Raw genomic sequence first — 15,269 nt, 5'->3', positions numbered from 1 at the left:
GTCTTGGGTTCGATTTTTTTCTTTTGCGGTAGTGTCTATTGTGATTTACATGTAAATTAATGACACTTCGTAGCGGGTTAGTAAAATAAAGAGTAATACAAATATGAGATGTAGGTTAATGCATTGTATACTTCACATTATTTACTAAAGAAAGGCAGTAGTTACAAGAAACCTAGGCTCGCTCGTTGGGCACAGTAGCAAATGAGTTCTGAGATCAGAGAATAAGAGTAGTTGCGTATTACAAACCATATACATATAACACATATCACACAAATATGAATATCGACCTTGCAAAGAATAAATCGTACTTAAGTGTGCATTTAATGTCATTACTATGTTGCAAAAGAAATTTAGGAAAGTTTTTTGATCCGCTCTGTTCATGATGTCATTGGGGCATAGTAATGAACAATAATAAATGTCGAGAACATATTGAACAGAGTAATTTCAGCCAAGCCAACGCAAGAGAGAAACATGAGTGCTTTAAGAATGTTGGAAATTCCTTTGTCTAGCATGAAGTACATGAGAATATGTGGTATGAGGTTTTCTTCCATTGCTGAGAATCTGGGCTCGACTGTCCTGTCCTCTGGGTAATATGAGCCCGATGTACGCAAATATCAAAAAAATGTAGCTAGCGACAATACAAAAGGTAATGATCTTATAATTAATAATGTAGTGGGAACTAAGCACATCGCTGTTTGGAGTATTCTAAAGATAGTGTGACTTCCTATGGGCTTCAATTACGATCGACGACTACACATACTAATTAATCGAATAGCAGCGAGAATTTCGAATGACACTAAGCAACTATCTCAGACACTTTTGATGAGTCTGTATATCGAAAACAATTCATTTCAATCGTAAATCTCCTCTATAAAGGGGTTTGTGGCCCTCATAAGGGCCGATTTGTATGAGATATAGGTCTTACATTTATGCCTTCTTCTCAGTTTTCTTGGGCAGAAGTACAGCTTGAATGTTGGGCAAAACACCACCCTGAGCGATTGTAACTCCAGACAACAACTTGTTTAATTCCTCGTCGTTACGGATAGCTAACTGCAGATGACGTGGAATAATCCTAGTCTTCTTGTTGTCACGAGCAGCGTTGCCTGCCAACTCAAGAACTTCAGCTGCCAGGTATTCCATGACTGCAGCCAAATACACGGGAGCGCCAGCACCAACTCGTTCGGCATAGTTACCCTTTCGCAAAAGACGATGGATTCTGCCTACTGGGAATTGAAGGCCAGCCCTGCTGGAGCGGGACTTGCTCTTTCCCTTGACTTTTCCACCTTTGCCGCGACCAGACATTGTTCAATATTCTTTCGTAATAAGATGAGAGGAAAAATTGCGGCCTCCCATGAATCAAGTCAGTTTTGTTACTACTTCAAGCGTGCACCCGAGTGCATCAAATGAAAAGCAAGGCAGTTGGCGCGAATTGAAACACGTACTGTAATTTAAATGAAGTCGATAAATCGGCGGACACATCTAATTTTGCTGAACGAGTGAGTCATCATGCCACCAAAAACTAGCGGAAAGGCTGCAAAGAAGGCTGGTAAAGCCCAAAAGAATATCTCCAAGGGAGATAAGAAGAAGAAGAGGAGGAGGAAGGAGAGCTATGCCATTTACATCTACAAAGTTTTGAAGCAAGTGCATCCTGACACTGGCATATCTAGCAAAGCTATGAGTATCATGAACAGCTTTGTTAATGACATCTTCGAGCGTATTGCTGCTGAAGCTTCTCGTTTGGCCCATTACAATAAGCGGTCAACTATCACCAGCCGGGAAATCCAAACAGCTGTGCGCCTTCTTTTGCCTGGTGAACTTGCCAAGCACGCTGTAAGTGAGGGTACGAAGGCTGTTACCAAGTACACAAGCTCTAAGTAAAAATCTTCTTCAAGATTTTTCATTTCAAACGGTCCTTGTCAGGACCAACACATTATTCGAAAGAGTTAAATCACGAAATTTGCTTCATTCTGTTATGTAGAAACACCTTGAAATCCAATTTCTATATGCTGTTAGTAAAAAAGTAAAGCACATAGCGGAGATGTGTCGTGCTTGTATACGAAAGGCATTTACTCGCCGGAGATCTACACTTAGTCATAATAATTTACTTTTAAAAAGTGGTAATACATTCCGTGTTAAGTATAGTAGTAGGTGCACACGGATCGGAAATCAGGTTATTTTAATGTGCCGTGCAAATAAACAGGCTGTTAGTGTAAGAAATAGTGGGTATAACGCTTAGAATATCGATTAATCGCTATGAAATAATGTTGATAAATTATCTCTTGAAAGTACTATAAAATTAATGTTTCTAGTATTTTCGTACTTGAAGGATAATGAAATTTGAAAAAGAGATGCCAACAGCACCTGGTGTTCCCAGGCGGTCACCCATCCAAGTACTGACCAGGCCCGATGCTGCTTGACTTCGGTGATCGGACGAGAACCGGTATATTCAGCATGGTATGGCCGTTGGCAACTACCTTTTCTTCAATGTCCTGTTAAGGAAGTATGTTTTAAGTAAGAATTGACATTATTAACTATAAAGGCAAGCATATTAACGTCGTTAACATTACTTGGAATATACTAATATTCGAATAAATATTTGAATGTTCGAATGATGAGTGATTCGGATGTTCATAGTGCCACTATGTCCTATCGAGTTTACTATCACGAACCACGTATGAAATTGTATATAAATAAATAAAAATAAATCCTTTATTAAGTATTGATTACAGGAAAAAGGCAAACTTACATTCTTTAATGTACACAATGAAATGTATGAAAGATATTTTTAAGATATGTTTCACTTACCCTTTATAACGCAAGGTAGTTTTCAGTGTAGCATCCTCTTCAGCTGCGAGATAACGTAAGGCAGATGATCATTCAGTCGTGAAGCACTAAAATGTAATATACATTTTAACTATTATCGATAAGAATTATTTACTGCAGGGATGCAAATAAAGTGAGGCAAATTAGTAAATAAAAACCGATACTGTAACTGATAATGTAATTACGTATCTGTATTAGTTGTATATACAGTAATCGCACGATTATCCGCGGAGTTGGATGTTGGCATAATCGCGCATAATCAGCAGTATGAGCAGAAAAGGGAAATGAAATGAAATCTTTAGATTTACGTCGCATACTTATACCGGTTACGCTAAAGGAGACGGTGATGATGAGTACTGAATGAAGAAAGTGGGAGGAAACGGGAGAAACCCGAGAAAACCCATGAGCACGGTCTTTATGCACGACAAAGTTCACACGGCACGAGCTGGGATTGAACCAGGGACCCCAAGCACCGGAGGCCAAAAAAGGGACAAAAAGTCTTTCGTGCAACTTTCGTTTTCGGTAAAAAGTTTACACATAATTTAGAAAGAGTAGTTTTCTGGTCTTTTTATTTCACAAGTTGGTTCATGTCTATATTTTTTACATGCATAAAAAATTTTTCAACTCCCTTGCTTAGTTCCTGTTAAAGACCTCTACCTCTGATTGTATTTTTTGCACATATTCTTATTGTTTTCAGACAACATTTCTAAGAGCGTAATTTATCGTCAGCAAGAAAAGAAAAGGAAAGCCTCGGATAGTGGAATGTGTACTGTATATATATATATATATATATATATATATATATATATATATATATATATATATATATATATATATACGTATTAGTATATAGTTTTATTTTATACGTCTCCTATTATTACACAATGTGCAGATATTGTGAAAGCGCAAGTAAATATGTATAACTCCCCGTTCTGCACTTAATAACTTGAAAGAAGTTCGGGGAAGGTAGTGTAACAGAAAGTGCAAACAGAAATGAGGGTTTACAGGCATTTAATATTATTCCGTAGTAGTATGATTTTTTGTAAAATATATATATATATATATATATATATATATATATATATATATATATATATATATATATAACATACATATTCAATGATATAGTAAGAGGTTAGCAGCACTGATAGAACTGCAGAAAGTACAAAACCGTTAATAAGAAAGAGAGAGAGATGGTGGCCGCTTTTGTGCTTTTCATTGGCTAATTCCGAATTGCGCGCGAATACGTACGAGATTTCTTTCTTTTTCCTCTTCGCAGCCCAGATGTTGCCAATTAGAAGTTTTTAGTACTACATTTGTATGAAAATGTTGCCTTTAAGAAATGTGGTTTGCATACGGAGAAAAGAGCAAAATGAATATTTATCTTAGTGGGCATGAAAAAAGACGAAACATTTTGCAAGATGGACACACGAACTTCCTTAATGCAGGCGTTCAGTACATTATTGTAAAGAAAAAAACACTAAAAAGAATTACTTCAATATCCCTAGCAACATTCAACAATTCATAGAGAAAAATCTTTATTTTGAGAACAATGGAAAACTATGTAATTGTAGATAACTACTAAATTTAATGATTAAGGAAAACGTTTAGGCCCGGCCCTTCAGAAAGAAAGTGCACAGAATTTTCTCTCATGGAAGCAATTGCAAAATCAACATTTTGTTTGCAGTTATAATTAGAGGATCTATATACAGGGTGTTCGAAAAAGAATGTATCCTCTTGAAAGAAAATATTCTCTGGGCCCCTAATCCTTTATATACCGAAAGGAAGTTTGTATAGCATTTTTTCTTACCTTCGTTAGAAGAATTGAAAGTGACTACTATCGTGACACGGGAGATATTTGATCGATAGTCGAATTACTCCCATGCTCGAATGAACACGTCTCTTGTAAGGAGAGGAAAGGCTTCTGTGATCCGCTATCGCAGCTGTGTCATATCTGCAGAGAATGTTAGGACACAAACGTGATCTTTGAGAGCCTCGTGAAAAGAAGTCGCATAGTATCATGTGTGGAGACATCGGGGCCATCTGAAGAACGCTTCATCATTAGGACCAAGGGCGAGTTACGAAACACTCTGGGATATATTTATTAACATAACTTCTCGTCATTCTGCAAGTGTGGTGGAGCTCCATCCTATTGGAAAAGGAAACCTCGGGAGCCCTCTTCATGTGTAGGTATCGTTCACATCTGAAGCATGTGAAGATAGATTACTGTACTATCGTGTACCTAAAATCATTTTCTACGAATACGAACATGTCTACACTGAAGGCAGTGCAGCTCTTTTTCTCTTTTTTTTTTGGTCATGTATTGTAACGCGGGGCAATGCACACAATAACATGTAATGTTGTGTATCATCATAAAGGGCCAGGGCGATGATTGGATCTTGATGGACGTGGAGAACTGATAGGTGATGTGAGTGGTATTGTGATCTATGGTTGTATGTTTACTGATGAATGCATAAGGAGAGGTGAAGGGGTTGCCTTTTTTTTTATGTCGATCGGCAGGGAAGCGATTGGGAAACTTTTGACTTTGTTTTTCAACCGAATATATTGATTGAATAGGTCGCCGACAATTTTACGGGGCGTCACGTCGTTGCCTTTTTCATGTCGATCGCGAGCGAAGCGAGCGTTTTTTTTTTTTTTTTTTTTACCGACAATATGTATTGAATCGGTTGCCAACACCTTTAGGGGCGCGTCACGTCCTTCTTTCTGTGCTGATCGCGAGCGAAGCGAGCGCGAAATTTTTGACTTTTTTTTTTTTTTTTACCCACAATATTTATTCAATCGGTCGCCAACACTTTTAGGGGTGCGTCACGTCCTCTTTTCTCTGCTGATCGCGAGCGAAGCGAGCGCGAAATTTTGACCTTTTTTTCTCTTTTTAATTCTTTTTTTTTTCTTTAAGAAAAAATATTGATTTCATAGGTCGCCAACATTTTTACGGGATGGAACATCGTTTATTTGTTTTTCCAACCGTCTTTCTGTCTTGAGCCCCCGCCAAGTTAACTTTATGGTGGACAAAAACTATGTGCGGTGGGTTACCGCGGGGTTCTCCCGTTTCCTCCCACTTTCTTCATTCCACCACCATTTCAATCATTTCTCATAATCAGCGCCTCTTTTAGCCTAAGCGGCATAACGTGGGACGTAAAACAAAGATTTCCTTTAGTTGCTTTCTGTCTTGATTACGAGCGCGAAATTTTTTACTTTTTTTTTCTTTCTTTTGATATTATTCATTTAATAGGACGGCAACACCTTTACGGGCCGCCGCGTCGTCGTTTACACTTCTTCAGCCCATATTCTTTCTGCTTGTTCGTTTTCCGGCATCTTGTTATCACCGCCCGCGGGAATGCCTATGTCTTTCATCGCTTTTTGAAGCAAATCTTTAATAAATATGCACTCTCACATTTCTACTAATATGCATACCACAGTGGATAGACTGTAACTAGGAAAGCAGAAGCCTGCATATCATATTATTTAACAGTTGAAAGTGAACTGCCATTTTAAGTTTGATTTTGATCAGATGAGTGCAGTTCAACTCGTCGACAATTGTGAAGATTCTCGAGGTTAGGGACCATCCATTTTGTGCTTTGTAATGAAAATGGCTGCAGCCAAACTTCTCTGATCTGAATGAAACTTGGCATGATGATACATCTTGACCTGCTCTACAAGTTTATTTAGTATTTTCCGTTGCGCAGGCTTTTGCTTCTCCAGGTTCTCCCATGGAACTGAGAAACGTATTCAGTCGAACTTCTGCGGTAAGTCAGTATATCATCCTGAGAAGTTTGATCGAGATAGCAGAGGTTCGACTATTCGTTTTTCAATTCCATGTGATATTACAACACGGTGAACTAAATTTATATAGAAACACTTTGATTTTGTTTTGTTTTTTGCTAGCATTAAACTGAGAAAATGTTATTGAATAGACAGAGAACACCACTCAAAGAAAAGTACATCATAAGAATATATATATGGTTGCTGTGGTTCTCGGTTTAATTTGCTAGTTAAGAAACTTGCTCTAAATAAGTACATCTTACAGGTGAAAAACTAAGCCAGGCGATAGAATTAAATATAAAGTTATACACTTTTATTTTACGTTTACTAGTGTTGGGTTACTACTGTAAAATAAGTCAGTATATATGAAAGATAACTGTATTAGGTACTATTTTCCACCGGCGGTGTATTCTTGCATAGTGTACTTAATGTTTACAAGCGGGGCGCTACTAGTATGGATGCATGACAAGTGCTATTGAAACTCGAAAACTAACTGGTTTCCACTACCCTTGCTTATACGTATACCCGCGTCGCCTTCGCTCCTGTTCACTTTGGACGCACATTCTTGCTATCGCTCAGGCCCCCAGCTTTCTCCTGTTTTGGCTCCCTTAAATAGTATTCGTGCTTTTTATTGGCCACCTGGCAAAGCACTTGTAATGATTTTACACCAGTAACTCTAAAATACATGTGTATTACTTTATTTAATTCTGTCGTCTGCAGAATTTTTTTTTTTTTCGTACAAATATGCCTTTTCATGCAGAACACTGAATTTTGCCTGTAAATTTTTGAGAATATGCTGTGACGAAACTTGAGCACCGTTCTTCTTTTCTTTCTTATCACGAGTCTTCTTTAGCCTAATGAGCACAATCATCACACGATAACGACTATTCTTTTCATTTAACTTGTAAACAAGTTGAACTAATAATAATAATTGATGTACAAAGGAGAAGTGTCCTACATATTTGAGGTAAAAAATAAAATAAATATACTTCTACTTCATCCGTGTTTACAAAGTTAAATGTTATCGATTTACAAAAAATGGTCACCTATCCACACACTGACCAGGCTCGACACTGCTTGACCATACATATTAAAACATCGGTCCCACTGAATACACAAGTAGTAAGCACATTCACATAAAAATAATTAGGATTACAGTATATAAAATGTGTTAATTAAAATAGCAAATGCCTTACCTTATCACAGGCGATCCAAAGCCACTGCACATCATCTGCTACGCACACTATATTCCTCCAATATTTCACTCACTTCCTATATCACGCAACAGAAAATATTAATAAAATTCACTTAGCAACATTTTCATTTTTAATCAACAATACGTATAACAATTAAGAATAAAATTAATTGTGAGCACATTGTTATAATTAGAATACTGTTTTTATTCGTTTACAAATATGGGATTAATATAGAGCTGGCAGCAACAATATATACAACTCATCCTGTATGTATCGTAAATCCTAACTTGAGAAGACATCTCTGACGCAAACAATGAGACAAGAAATCAAATACTATATCCGACACATTTGGGGTTTATTGAACTTCAATGTTGGAAGATACCACCTTGTCGGTAGTACAAATGTAATATCCTTACAACACGCGGAACTTTTGCCAGGCATATCTAGGAATTTGGGAAGATTAATTGATATCCTTAATGTGCAATGTATGATTATGACGCATTGTTATGTACACGCAGACGGAACCAGGACAATCTATAGATGACATTTGCACTGTGTTTGGACAATTTGTTCGCAGAAAGTAACCGTTTTTGTCTATGAATACTTGAGAACATGGAAGGTATGAGATATACATTTTATGCGCAAATATTATAATACAAATCATTGTTAGTTTGGTGGATGCGTGAAAGAAAGAAAAGGAGTAGATTTTTGCAGACGTCCGGATATAAAGCGAGAACTGAGAATACGCATCTATAACATCTATTTTCTTTGTGTTAATGATATCGATGAACTAAACGGGGAAACTAAAATACAACTGTTTGCAGTATAATTCGAAGTATAGTCAAGTGCAGAGGCGTACTCACGGGGTGTCCACCGGGTGCGGACTCCTCGCAAAAGTTCCTAAGTGAACATACATTTGCAGACTTTCTCATTAAATGTAGTTATTAACAGGGAAAATATTGATGTATCATCAATATAAATCTGATCTTACACTTCATCTGTACTCTGTCTGTATCATGTTTTTGTGAAAAAGTAAGTGGAATATTTATCGTGTTTTCGAATGCAGAATAATAGTATATAGACATAGTGGCTTGTAGTATTGGAACCTTGCCCCCCGAAGCTTGGATCCCTTAGAAGAAAAAAAAAATGCATGCGCGCCTGGTGAAATGGTTAACGAATTCAGTTCACTCGATGAATCGACAGATAGTAATACACATTTCGACAGATCGACAGCATTCGACAGATACAGACATATGAAAGTAGCACAAGAATTAGGCGAAAGTCCGTGCGTTTCCTCAATTCACGTAGGAAACAACAGAAAATATCAACTACCATAAAATAATCCGTATATATATTTAATTTATTTGGAATAAAATAAATATAGAAACAACCTGTTCATACATAACTACGGTAAGTGCGTTAATTGCTAACGTAAGAACAAATATGAAACAAGGCACAAAATAAAAAAGAAAAATAAAGTTAAAGGGAATAAATATTTAGGCTTGATTGTCATTCGTATTAAGAAGCTGGGTAATAAAATGTTAAAATCTACAGAAAATTATGAAATTAAATCAGGATTTGAAATAAAAGTCTATACATTGGAAGTAGGCCAGGGAGTTTGCAAGGCAGATGTGTGCGACACGCGTTACTTTATAGATTCCCTTCATTGAACTATAGTAAGCAGTACGAAGATGGTACTTTGCGTATAATCACAGGAAGGATTGAAGTTAATTACCATGGTAATATAATTATTTATTGATAAGTATTTCCATGTTAAATTATGAAAATTATAAGCACAAGGAGGGTGAAAAAGTAGTGTGACCGACTTAGCAATGACTGAAACATAAAATAGAAAAGCGAATAAAAACAAATGCCTTTTGAGTTATGTGGAATAAAGTTTCTTCTAGCCAGTAAGGAAGAATAGGATCTGGTGCATTCATTGAATACCTGAAAAAAATCGTTTATCAAAATAGAAGGAAACACACTTATCGTTGTGGCAACTACGAACTTCTGTTTACCTCAGCCCGCCTCAGCAAGTGCTTTCTATCCGGTCCGCGCTCCGTAACCAAACTCAACGCTGCCTGCCAGCGAAAATTGTACCCGGATGTTAGATGTCAACAGTGCGTTCACGCTCGTTGTCGCAGCTAATATTTGTGCTTTTTCTGTGGGAGAAATAAACTTTTTTGACCCAGAAACACTTTCATAACAAATCGGAACACTCCCGCTACACTTGTTTCAAGTTTAGTGACAATCAGTGCAGTGAAAGTGCTCTAAAAGTGTGCATTTAGTAGCTAGGCTGTAGTTAGTGTGTGCATGTGCATGCCGCCAAACGCACACAACAGACCCTGGCTACAGCACTGAAGAGCAAAATCTAGTCATCTGAGAGCGCGGACGGGGTAGTAATCACCCATCGCTGATTGGCCAATTCGTACGAAAAAGCTCGACGCTGATTGGCGGAAGCATTTTCCTATCCCAGCCAGACTATAAAATAGCAGACAGGCCCTGGACACAACCATTCTGCCCCCAGAAGTGGCAGAGTACGGATCGGTGCAGCCAGTCATTACAAATTAACGTTAGCTCCCAAAAATAAAAATAAACACTGACCAACAGCACTAAATACAAATATATCCAATAGTGCACAACGGCAAAAAGAAAAATCGGCCAGCCTGAGCAAGCCAAACAAGCTCCGGCACAAACACAGTGCACATCCCGTGCAAAGACAATAATAACAGTGACTTATTAATTAAAATAAACAACGAACTAACCCGCAGCGGTCCTTTCAAGGGCCACTGTGAGATCTTCAAATATCAGACTCTCACTACCACTAATAACCAGCTGTAAAAGAACTGTTAAAGTTACAATAAGTGACACGCAGTGCCTCCTTGTGTCGCCCTAGGCAACGGGTGGGTTCTAGCCCCCTTACCCCCAGGGAATAGCATCGAACATTGCCACCACGATCAGACTCCAGTGCGGCCTTTCATAAGCCAACATAGTGAGTTAGAGAACACAGTGACAAACAAGTATCAATCAGTGATTTACTTAGACATTGTAGGGTTCTAGCCCCTCTACCAAACGACGCCATCAAGACACGCATTTAAAACCCTTCCAACAGACAGCCATCATAGTGCGCGTGTGACAGTAGTGAAAGACATTGCCCAGTTCGCCTGTGTGGGCCCAGCCCCCCCCCAGGAAATCCCCCCACTACACCACTACTCAATACAGCAAAAGCCAAGCGCAGAGATGACCAAGCTGACACCAACAGCGGGGAAAGGTGCTTCAACATCCACGGCACCAACTGACCCCCCGGTGAGGAAACCCCCCCCGACAACCCCCATGACGACTCTGACAAACCAATTAAAATCCATGCGGTTCAGCACCCTAGGGGCTGTGCAACGGAAAAGGAACAAGACACGACAGATACCTATACACAGCCTCGAGGAGCTACAGAACGTGACCACGCCCAGCAGCCTGCCCCAACACCACCAGAATGAAGAAAACCCCACCCAGGACCACCAAGACCCCCCTGAAAATCTCGTCGAAATGGACGAAAAAGAAGGTTATACTGACCAGGAGGACTCTGACAATGACTTTCACCAAGCAAAAAAGCGAGCCAGATGCAGAGAGAACACTAGCGTTGGTTCGCTAGTTGAATTTCGAAACAAATTTGCCCCCCTAGCGGACGAACACACGGACGATCCAGCTGACGTAGACGCCACTGAGGATACAGAAAAAGAAGCGACCTTCTCGAAGAAGCACATCCCACCCATTTTCATCTATGGGATCGAGAAGGTCTACAACTTTTCAAGATCAATCTCTGCAGTATGTGAAGTTCCCCCCAAGGTGGATTTTCGAAAGGACTGCATCACTTTCCACTGTGCCAAGATGAGTGATTATCAGAAAATTGAAGCATACTGCCTCCAGACTGGACAGTCATTCGCCTCCGAAGTCCCCAAACGCGACCGCCCGTTCAAAGTGGTAATCAGGAAGCTACCAATTGACACGGACACCAAGGACATCTACCAGGACTTGAAAGACATGGACTACCCCGTCATCTCTGTGACGCAGCTTAAAGGAAGAACTGGCCCTGATGGAGTGAAACCTCTATTCCCTCTCTTCTTGGTCTCCCTTACTAAAGCCCCCGGAAATTCCGACATCTACAATCTCAAGCATCTCCTCAGCTACCGAGTGGTAGTTGAAGCATACAGAGGACAAAGCGTACTACAGTGTCACCGTTGTCAGCGAGTTGGGCATTCCCAACGGATGTGCAGAGCCTCACCCAGATGCGTAAAGTGTGAAGCTGGTCACCTCAGCACAATGTGCCCCAAGACCACCAGGGACACCCCTCCAAAGTGCACGAACTGTGGTGGGGATCACCCAGCGAATTACCAGGGATGCCCAACCCTCAAGGCAGCTCGGACCAGAAGAATGCAGCTCTTCAAGAAGACTGAACCACCAACCCCAAACCCCCCTGAACCACCAACCTCTAACTCCAACAAGACTGAGGACAAGCCACCTACTGAGCGCAGACCACCCCGACGGAAAAACTACGCCGAAGCCACGAACGAAGAACAACAGATACCCACACCCCAACCATCCAGCAAAGTGAACGACCAACGTCCAAACAACGCAGAATCCACCACACAAGATAACTCCTCCATCATGGACATGATTAAGGACATCAAAGACCTTTTCCAGGGACTCAACCTCAGATCATTCCTGGAAAAAATCAAAACAGGCCTGAGAAAGATCGCAGAAGCAACCGACCCAGTCTCCAAAATCACCACGATGTTCGAAGTCATCGCTTCGTTGGTCGATGATGGTACGCAATAGACCGGCCATTTCCCGTGACCTCAGGGTCGTCCATTGGAATGCGGAGGGCATCCGTACCCAAAAACCCAACATAGAGGACTTCCTCCAGAGAGAAAGGGTAGACATCGCCCTAATCTCGGAAACCTTACTAAAACCTCCAATCACCTTCAAAATCAAGAATTACCTCACCCACCGAACAGACCGCCCAGGAGCCACCACCAGGGGCGGAACCGCCATCCTAATCAAGAATCACCTACCCCATGACCTCCTTCCCCCCCTCCAACTCCAATCCCTCGAGGTCACGGGCATCATACTGTACTCACCAGAAGGTCCGATACACATCTATGCAGCCTACAAGTCACCCACAACTCCACTGGAACCACAAGATCTTCGCACGCTACGTCAACAAGGCCACAGGATAATAGTAGGGGGAGACCTAAACTGCAAGCATCCTGAGTGGAACTCGAGAACAAGAAACGAGAATGGCAACACACTCCACCGGGCACTCAGGAACATTGACTTCATACCAGCTGCCCCAACAGAACCAACACACTTCCCCCGCAACGGAGGACGCCCAGACGTATTGGACATGATGCTAATAGCCAATCTTGCCATACTAGACGGCCCAAACGTTATACACGCACTGAAGTCAGACCACATCCCAGTGACCCAGACAATAGCAATCAGACACCACATGCAAACTTCCAACCTACCGACGATCACGCAAACCGACTGGAACTACTACAGACAAACACTGGCAGACTCAGTTGACCCACGCCTTCCGGTGAACACCACCGAAGAGATAGACGAAGCAGTGGAAACGTTAACCAAGCAGATGCAAACGGCTCTCCGGCTTGCCACGACCACAACAAGTGCCAACTCCAAACCTCCAACGTCTGAAGAAAAGCGCACAACGTTCCTCATTCAACTCAAACGCTGGGCAAGGAAACAGTGGCAGCGAAGTCGGCACCCCAGATATAAGACCCTATGGAACAACCTCACTGCCCGGGTGAAGAAACGACTACTCCGCATCAAGCTCCAAGCCTGGAACCAGCGTCTCCAAGAACTGGAATCGCCCAACCGTGATTTCTGGCGACTGGTTAGAGGATTTTCCAAACCAGCAGGAGGACCGAAGACCTATCCACTCGAAGGCCCCCAGGGTCTTCTCCATGAGCCAGCAGAGCAGGCCGAGCTGTTTGCAGACACCCTTTCGAACATCTTGCAACCCAACAACACCCCTGTCCCAGCGACCACCCGAGAAGCAGTACGACGGACCATCGAAGAAACTGACTTCGAACACCCAACGCCAGCTAATGCACTCACCACCCCCAGAGAGATCCAGCAAGTCCTCAAACGCATCAGCCTACACAGAGCGTCAGGTCCAGACAAAATCACCCCAGAAGCCCTGCGCAACATCCCACGCAAGGCCCTGGTTCTGCTCTGTAAAATTTTCAACGCTATCATGCTAACAGGACACTTCCCGCAAGCGTGGAAACAAGCCAGGATTGTGATGATCCCGAAACAAGGAACAGCCCGGAAGAACCCCGTCAACTACAGACCGATCAGCCTCCTCTCGCACACAAGCAAGGTGTTCGAGAGGATCTTCAAAAGAAGAATGCAAGACTTCATCGACGACCGACAGCTCCTTCCAGAACATCAATTCGGTTTCCGAGCCGGACACAGCGCAGAACTACAGCTCGTCCGAGTAGTGGAACTCATTACGGCGAGATTTAACGAAGGAGGCCACACCTTGGGCGTCTTCCTGGACATAGAGAAGGCATTCGACAAGGTGTGGCATGAAGGGCTGATCCACAAACTACACCTACTGGACTTTCCGCACTACCAGATCAGGATCATCGCATCTTACTTATACAATAGAACGTTCTTCGTCTCCCACGCAGGCCAACGTACACACCCACGAACCATCCACGCAGGGGTCCCACAAGGCTCCTGCATCTCCCCAATCCTATACGCTATGTACACGAGCGACATCCCAACAACCCCAAATACCACCCTTGCAACCTTTGCGGATGACACCGCTATCTTCGCGAGCCATGGCAACGAAAGATACGCAACAACCTATCTGAGACGCCACCTGCACCTCATTGACAGATGGACCCAAACTTGGAAGATCCAGGTCAACGCCAGGAAAACAGCTGTGGTAAACTTCACAAAGAGAAGAAACAGAACCCCTGCGCAGTTCCACCTTGCAGGAGGCCAACTACCCGAAGAAGACCAAGCAAAATACCTGGGGGTCCAGCTCGACCGGAAGCTCACATTCGAAGAGCACATCAACGCAGTCACGAAGAAAGCGTTCCAAAGATTCATGGCTCTCCTTCCCATCCTCCTCTCCCCGTCTCTCTCTCATAAGACACGTCGCCATGTCTATGAGATGAGCATCCGACCCATCCTACTGTACGCACACCCTGCGTGGCAACACTCCTCAACAACCAGATTACGTAAGATGCAAGTCATACAAAACAGAGCAGCCAGGGCCATCACGGGCCATTCAATGGACACGAGGTTGGAGCAGATCCACGAAGACCTCGAGCTCACGTTTCTCGAAGCAGAAAGAAGAAGACGATCTGCCACCTTCTGGCGTAAAATAATAGCATCACCACATCAGCATGTCAGACGCATCGGCACCGCAGACCCACG

The 15,269-nt window shown here is 42.0% G+C and overlaps 1 non-coding gene across 1 annotated transcript; it reads right to left on the bottom strand.

The window, feature by feature from the left end:
- Window positions 1–2,349: 2,349 nt before the first annotated feature.
- Window positions 2,350–2,468, bottom strand: LOC145677123 (5S ribosomal RNA). Its single transcript, XR_014129639.1, has one exon. It is a non-coding gene; the product is annotated as a 5S ribosomal RNA (ribosomal RNA).
- Window positions 2,469–15,269: the final 12,801 nt, after the last annotated feature.

Source organism: Thermobia domestica, unplaced genomic scaffold, assembly GCF_964235325.1.
Source record: "Thermobia domestica unplaced genomic scaffold, izTheDome1.hap1.1 HAP1_SCAFFOLD_631, whole genome shotgun sequence".
NCBI classification, from domain to species: Eukaryota; Metazoa; Arthropoda; class Insecta; order Zygentoma; family Lepismatidae; genus Thermobia; species Thermobia domestica.
Note: the sequence above shows the minus strand (reverse complement) of the source record. Positions and strands in the feature narration are given on the sequence as shown.